We start from the raw sequence: 7,526 nt of genomic DNA, 5'->3' as shown, positions 1-7,526 counted from the left end.
GAGGGGGAGGGGTGGAGAGAGAGGGGGAGGGGGAGCGGGTGGAGAGAGAGGGGAAGCGGGGGTGGAGAGAGAGAGAGGGGGTAGATGGAGGGAGAAGGAGAGAAGGGGGTGGAGAAAGAGTGAGGGGGGGGGGAGGTGGAGGGAAGCATAGAAACATAGACAAAAAACTCAATTTTCCCCAAAGCTTTTTTTTGGCGTACTTGAAGATTTACGCCTGTTTTTTTGGGGCCCAATTACGCTAAAAAAAAAGTTCTAAGTTTCCCAGTTTGATTTCTTCATTTTGGCACAGCCTAACCTGTCCTTGTTTTGGGAACGGAGCCTTGATCTGTGCCAAAACGATTGGGTTGCCATGGTAACCAGGGACACAATGCGGGTTGAGGCTGGAAAGTGAAATACATTACAGCAACTTACCACCCCACCCCCCGCAGCCGGTGCCGAACCCCGTCCCTATTCCAGGCTGAAGGGCCTCCCGGTCTGCTACCCCGCCCCTAGCCCTGGCTGAGTGGCCTCCCGATCCGCTACCTCGCCCCTATCGCCGAGTGGCTTGCCTCTCCCTCCCCTGCCCCTAGCCCTGGCCTCCCGGTGCACTCACCGCCTGCGGCTAGCACCTTGCTGGTCCCGCTCCTAGCCCTGGCAGATTGGCCTCGCGATCCACTGCCCCGCTCCTATCCCAGGCTGAATGGCCTCCTCCCTCCCGGGTACCCACATGTAAAACTACCCGAAAGGCTTCCCACCCCCTCTCTCTTCCCCCACCCCTCTCTCTTCCCCCACCCGTCTCTCTCTCTCTCTCTCTCTCTCTTCACCCCCGCTCTCTCCCTCTCTCTCTCTCTCGCTCCCTCTCTCCAACTCCCTCGCTCCCTCTCCACCCACCCTCCCTCGCTCTCTCTCTCCAGACCCCTCTCCCATGCTCTCCCTCTCCACTCTCCCTCTCCCTCGCTATCTCGCTCCACCCCCCTCTCTCTCCACCCCCTCTCCCTCTCCATCCCCCCTCTCCCTCTCCATCCCCCCTCTCCCTCGCTCTCTCTCCACCCCGCCTCTCCCTTGCGCTCTCTCTCCATCCCCCCTCTCCCTCACTCTCTCTCTCTCCACCCCCACTCCCTCACTCTCTCTCTCCACCCCCCTCTCCCTCGCGCTCTCTCTCCACCCCCTCCCTCGCTCTCTCTCCATCCCCTCCCTCGCTCTCTCTCTCCACCCCCTCCCTCGCTCTCTCTCTCCACCCCCCCTCCCTCGCTCTCTCTCTCCACCCCCCTCTCCCTCGCTCTCTCTCTCCACCCCCTCCCTCGCTCTCTCTCTCCACCCCCCCTTCCTCGCTCTCTCTCTCCACCCCCCTCTTCCTCGCTCTCTCTCTCCACACCCCCTTCTCCCTCTCCCTCCACCCCCCTCTCCCTCTTTATCATTGTTGCCAAATTAAGTTAATCTAAGCGTTAATTCATGGCATGAGAGCTTGGACTCATGTCATGCTCCTCCTGTGCTATGTGGGAACTCAGGGATGCTTCCAGTGTCCCTGACGACTACATGTGCAGGATGTGTATCCTGCGCAGCGCCTGACAGACCGCTGGAGCTGCGCATGGATTCACTCTGGAGCATCCGCGATGCTGTGGATGTTGTGAATAGCACGTTTAGTGAGTTGGACACACCGCAGCTAAAGGTTACACAGGCAGATAGGGAATGGGTGACCAGCAGGAAGAGCTGTGGAAGGCATGTTGTGCAGGAGCCCCCTGCGGTCATCCCCCTCCAAAACAGATACACCGTTTTGGGTACTGTTGGCGGGGGATGACTCATCAGGGGACGGCAGCAGCAGCCAAGTTCATGACACTGTGGGTGGCTCTGCTGCACAGGAGGGCTGTAAAAAGAGTGGGAGAGCTATAGTGGTAGGGGATTCTATTGTAAGGGGAATAGATAGACATTTCTGCGACCGCAATCAAGACTCCAGGATGGTATGTTGCCTCTCTGGTGCAAGGGTCAAGGATGTCTCAGAGCGGCTGCAGGACATTTTGGAGGGGGAGGATAAACAGCCAGTTGTCGTGGTGCATATAGGTACCAACGATATAGGTTAAAAAACGGGATGAGGTCCTACAAGCTGAATTTAGGGAGCTAGGAGTTAAATTATAAAGTAGGACCTCAAAGGAAGAATTGCGACCAGTGCCACGTGCTAGTCAGAGTAGGAATTGCAGGATAGCTAAGATGAATACGTGGCTTGAGGAGTGGTGCAGAAGGGAGTGATTCAAATTCTTGGGACATTGGAACCGGTTCTGGGGGAGGTGGTATCAGGACAAACCGGACAGTCTGCACCTGGGCAGGACCGAAACCAATGTGCTAGGGGAAGTGTTTCCTAGTGCTGTTGGGGAGGGGGTTAAACTAATATGGCAAGGGGATGGGAACTTATGCAGGGAGGCAGAGGGACGTAGAATAGGGGCAGAAGCAAAAGATAGAAAGAAGAAAAGTAAAAGTGGAGGGCAGAGAAATCCAAGGCAAAAAGCAAAAAGGGCCACATTACATCAAAATTCTAAAGGGCAAAGTGTGTTAAAAAGACAAACCTGAAGGCTCAATGCGAGGAGTAGTCGTAATAAGGTGGACGAATTAACTGGGCAGGCAGCAATTAACGAATATGATATAATTGGCATCACGGAGACATGGCTCCAGGGTGACCAAGGCTGGGAACTCAACATCCAGGGGTATTCAACATTCAGGAAGGATAGACAGAAAGGAAAAGGAGGTGGGGTAGCGTTGCTGGTTAAAGAGGAAATTAACGCAATACTAAGGAAGGACATTAGCTTGGAGGATGTGGAATCTGTATGGGTAGAGCTGCGAAATACCAAAGGGCAGAAAACGCTAGTGGGAGATGTGTACAGACCACCAAACAGTAGTAGTGAGGTTGGGGACAGCATCAATCAAGAAATAAGGGATGCGTGCAATAAAGGTACAGCAGTTATCATGGGTGACTTTAATCTACATATAGATTGGGCTAACCAAACTGGTAGCAATGCAGTGGAGGAGGATTTCCTGGAGTGTATTAGGGATGGTTTTCTAGACCAATATGTCAAGGAACCATCTAGAAGGCTGGCCATCCTAGACTGGGTGATGTGTAATGAGAAAGGACTAATTAGCAATCTTATTGTGCAATCTTGGGGAAGAGTGACCATAATATGGTAGAATTCTTCATTAAGATGGAGTTAATTCAGAGACTAGGGTCCTGAACTTAAGGAAAGGTAACTTCGATGGTATGAGACGTTAATTCATAGAAACATAGAAAATAGGTGCAGGAGTCAGCCATTCGGCCCTTCGAGCCTGCACCGCCATTCAATAAGATCATGGCTGATCATTCCCTCAGTACCCCTTTCCTGCTTTCTCTCCATACCCCTTGATCCCCTTAGCCATAAGGGCCATATCTAACTCCCTCTTGAATATAGCCAATGAACTGGCATCAACAACTCTCTGCGGCAGGGAATTCCATAGGTTAACAACTCTCTGAGTGAAGAAGTTTCTCCTCATCTCAGTCCTAAATGGCCTACCCCTTATCCTAAGACGATGTCCCCTGGTTCTGGACATCCCCAACATCGGGAACATTCTTCCTGCATCTAACCTATCCAGTTACGTCAGAATCTTGCATGTTTCTATGAGATCCCCTCTCATCCTTCTAAACTCCAGTGAATAAAGGCGCTGTTGATCCAGTCTCTCCTCATATGACAGTCAAGCCATCCCTGGAATCAGTCTGGTGAACCTTCGCTGCACTCGCTCAATAGCAAGAATGTCGTTCCTCAGATTAGGAGACTAAAACTGAACACAATATTCCAGGTGAGGCCTCACTAAGGCCCTGTACAGCTGCAGTAAGACCTCCCTGCTCCTATACTCAAATCCCCTAGCTATGAAGGCCAACATACCATTTGCCTTCTTTACTACCTGCTGTACCTGCATGCCCACTTTCAGTGACTGATGAATCATGACACCCAGGTCTTGTTGCACCTCCCCTTTTCCTAATCTACCGCCATTCAGATAATATGCTGCTTTCGTGTTTTTGCCCCCAAAATGGATAACCTCACATTTATCCACATTATACTGCATCTGCCATGCGTTTGCCCACTCACCTAACCTGTCCAAGTCACTCTGCAGCCTCTCAGCGTCCACCTCACAGCTCATACCGCCACCCAGTTTAGTGTCATCCGCAAACTTGGAGATATTACACTCAATTCCATCATCTAAATCATTAATATATATTGTAAAGAGCTGGGGTCCCTGCACTGAGCCCTGCGGCACTCCACTAGTCACTGCCTGCCATTCTGAAAAGGACCCTGATACGTCCTTACTACACAGTATAAATGCACACGAAGCCCATGCTTGAGAGAAGGTCAGTCTGTGACCTGTCCTTTATTCCTTAGCACTCAAGTGATGAAGGTGGGTGGAGCTTCCCCTTTTATACCTGAAGGTCCAGGTTAGGAGTGTCTCCCACTTTGTGGTCAGTGTTCTCACGGTGTACAACTTAGGTCAGTTTATACATGGGTTACAATGCTGGTTGAATACATGACATCACCTCCCCCCCCCAAAGTCTTATTGGGATCACAGGTTGAGTCTCTCTGGTGGTTTACGCTCCCTTGTAGAGCCCCTGAGTTAGGGCTCCGGTTGTTGGGCGCTGGCCTGAGTGTCTGCTGTTTGCAGTGCCTCAGGCCTGTCCGGACTGTCCACAGTAACTGGGCTCTCCTCCCTTTGGTTCCGGTGTTCGGTCACCTGTGGTGGAGTGAACTCTATATCGTGTTCTTCCTCTGCTTCTTCTATGGGGTTGCTGAACCTCCTTTTTGTTTGATCCACATGTTTGCGGCAGATTTGTCCATTGGTAAGTTTAACTACCAGAATCCTATTTCCCTCTTTGGCAACCACAGTGCCTGCGAGCCATTTGGGCCCTGCAGCGTAGTTGAGGACAAAAACAGGATCATTTACATCAATACAGCGCGCCCTCGCATTCCTGTCATGGTAGTGATATTGTGACTGGCGCCTGCTCTTGACAATTTCTTTCATGGTGGGGTGTATAAGGGATAATCGGGTTTTGAGCGTCCTTTTCATTAGTAGCTCTGCGGGTGGAACCCCTGTGAGCGAGTGTGGTCGGGATCTATAGGCCAACAGGAGGCGTGATAAGCGGGTTTGTAGGGAACCCCCTTGGAATCTGAGCATCCCCTGTTTGATTATCTGCACTGTTCGTTCTGCCTGGCCGCTTGAGGCCGGTTTGAACGGTGCCATTCTAACATAGTTAATTCCATTGCATGCCATGAAGTCCTGGAATTCAGTGCTTGTGAAGCACGGGCCATTGTTGCTGACCAAGATGTCCGGTAGACCGTGGGCGGCGAACATTGCCCGTAGACTTTCTACCGTGGCAGAGGATGTGCTTGAATTTAAAATGTCACACTCGATCCATTTGGAGTAGGCGTCTACTACAACCAAAAACATTTTCCCCATGAAAGGACCTGCGTAGTCCACATGGATGCGTGACCAAGGCTTGACGGGCCATGGCCAGGGGCTAAGGGGGGTTTCCCTGGGCACATGGCCCAGCTGGGCACACGTGTTGCACCTGCGAACACAAAGTTCCAGATCTGCATCTATCCCTGGCCACCAAACGTGTGACCTGGCAATTGCCTTCGTCGTGACAATGACCGGGTAACCATTGTGGAGTTCTCTGATGAACACCTCTCTGCCCATCTGGGGCATGACTACGCGGTTTCCCCACAGTAGGCAATCGGCCTGAATCGAGAGTTCATCCTTGCACCTGTGAAATGGTTTAAATTTCTCAGGGCATGCCCTGTACGTGGCTGCCCAGTCCCCATTCAGGACACATTTCTTGACTAGAGACAATAGTGGGTCTCTATTTGTCCAGACTTTAATCTGACGGGCTGTCACGGGTGAGCCTTCGCTTCCGAAAGCTTCAACAGCCATGACCATCTCAGCACCATGCTCGGTAGCCCCCTCAGTGGTGGCTAGTGGGAGCCTGCTGAGTGCATCGGTGCAGTTTTCGGTGCCCGGTCTGTGCCGAATTGTGTAGTCATAGGCCGCTAACGTGAGTGCCCACCTCTATATGCGGGCCGATGCGTTTGCATTTATGGCCTTGTTGTCGGCCAAAAGGGACGTTAGGGGTTTGTGATCTGTCTCCAGCTCAAATTTCCTGCCAAACAGGTACTGGTACATTTTCTTTACCGCATATACACATGCGAGCGCCTCCTTTTCTACCATCCCCGTAGCCCCTTTCTGCCTGGGACAGTCTCCTGGAGGCATAAGCTACCGGCTGTAACTGACCCTTGGCATTGACATGCTGCAACACACACCCGACACCATAGGACGACGCATCGCACGTTAACACAAGTTTCTTACGTGAGTCATATAGCGTTAACAGATTGTTGGAACATAACAAATTGCGTTCTCTATTAAAAGCCCTTCCCTGGCTGTCCCCTCCGATCCATTCGCGACCTTTGCGTAGGAGCACGTGTAGCGGCTCTAGCAGCGTGCTCAATTTGGGAAGAAAGTTACCAAAATAGTTCAGGAGCCCCAGGAACTATCGCAGCTCCGTCGTGTTACGGGGTCTGGGTGCTCTCTGGATCACTTCTGTCTTGGATGCAGTAGGGCTGATCCCGTCTGCTGCTACCCTCATCCCCAGGAATTCTACCTCTGGAGCTAGGAAGATGCACTTCGCCTTTTTCAGTCGCAGACCTACCCGGTCCAGTCTGCGTAGCACCTCCTCCAGGTTGTGGAGGTGTTCTTCAGTATCGTAACCCATAATGAGGATGTCGTCCTGAAAAACCACCGTCCCTGGAATCGACTTGAGGAGGCTTTCCATATTTCGTTGGAAGATCGCGGCGGCCGAGCGAATCCCGAACGGACATCTGTTGTACTCAAACAACCCCTTGTGTGTCCTGATGGTGGTCAGCTTCTTCGACTCACTCGCCAGCTCCTGGGTCATGTAAGCTGAGGTCAGGTCCAATTTTGAAAAAAGTTTGCCACCGGATAGCGTCGCAAAGAGGTCCTCCGCTCTCTGTAGCGGGTACTGTTCTTGGAGTGACACCCGATTGATGGTGGCCTTGTAATCGCCACATATCCTGACCGACCCATCCGCCTTGAGCATCGGTACAATCGGGCTCGCCCAGTCACTGAATTCGACTGGCGAGATGATGTGTTCCCTCAACAGGCGTTCCAATTCGCCTTCTATCTTTTCCTGCATCACATACGGCACCGCTCTGGCCTTGTGGTGTACTGGTCTGGCGTCCGGGTTTATGTGAATCACTACCTTGGCCCCCATGAAAGTGCCAATGCCGGGTTGAAATAATGAGTCAAATTTGTCCAGGACCTGTGAGCATGATACTCACTCCACAGAGGAAATTGCATTGACATCGCCCCATTTCCAGTTCATGACAGCAAGCCAACTCCTCCCCAGTAGTGCGGGACCGTCCCCTGGGACAATCCAGAGTGGCAACCTGTTCTCCGAATCTTTGTGGGTCACGACTACCGTGGCGCTGCCTAGCACCGGAATGATCTGCTTCGTGTAAGTCCGT

General features: G+C 52.1%; 1 protein-coding gene across 6 annotated transcripts in view; it reads left to right on the top strand.

Moving 5' to 3' along the window:
- Positions 1-7,526, top strand: part of LOC139264534 (tyrosine-protein phosphatase non-receptor type 3-like) — a 418,869-nt gene that overhangs the window by 353,955 nt on the left and 57,388 nt on the right. The gene's annotated exons all lie outside the window — the stretch shown is intronic.

This window comes from Pristiophorus japonicus, chromosome 5 (genome assembly GCF_044704955.1).
Source record: "Pristiophorus japonicus isolate sPriJap1 chromosome 5, sPriJap1.hap1, whole genome shotgun sequence".
Classification (NCBI taxonomy): Eukaryota; Metazoa; Chordata; class Chondrichthyes; family Pristiophoridae; genus Pristiophorus; species Pristiophorus japonicus.
The sequence above is the reverse complement of the archived record's forward strand: the minus strand, read 5'-3'. Positions and strand labels throughout refer to the sequence as shown.